Consider the following 737-nt stretch of genomic DNA (forward strand, 5'->3'; position numbering starts at 1 on the left):
TGGTGAGATGACAGCCGACCCCACAGCTCCCACGGTGAGATGACAGCCAACCCCACAGCTCCCACGGTGAGATGACAGCCGACCCCACAGCTCCCACGGTGAGATGACAGCCGACCCCACAGCTCCCACGGTGAGATGATAGCCGACCCCACAGCTCCCACGGTGAGATGATAGCCGACCCCACAGCTCCCACGGTGAGACAGCCCTGCCCGCTCCCTTCTCAGGAGAAGACAGAAATAGTAGCTACGTGTCAACTGAGCTACTACAAGGGCAAGCATTATTTTGAGTGTTCTTTAAAAGAATATTTGTTTTTCTTGGTTCCAGGAATTGACCTCAGGGCTTCGAGCTGGCCAGGTAGACGCTGTGCCCCTGAGCTACATCCACCATGGAAGCATTTTTAAAATTGCCATGATGCAGGTATAAAGCCATATACATTTTCTGGAAGGTTATACATATATGTAGTCAGCGTGTGCTATTTTTAAAAAAATTATTAAGTTTATTGGTATAATTTAGGTACATATAATGATCATATTTATCACAGGGAATTGGTATCTGCACACAATACAGCTTTGTCCCTCTTCCTTTTCCCATGCCCTGACCCTTTCTGCAGCCCCTCTGACCCTTCTTAGCTACAAAGCTTTGCACCCGTTTTCTCCTCCTTTATCTTTTCCCTTCCTTCCTTCCCCTCTCCCTCCCCACTTCCCCTTCTTTCCCCTCCCCTCCCCACTTCCCCTTCC

Source organism: Octodon degus, unplaced genomic scaffold (assembly GCF_000260255.1).
Source record: "Octodon degus isolate 3935 unplaced genomic scaffold, OctDeg1.0 scaffold00382, whole genome shotgun sequence".
Classification (NCBI taxonomy): domain Eukaryota; kingdom Metazoa; phylum Chordata; class Mammalia; order Rodentia; family Octodontidae; genus Octodon; species Octodon degus.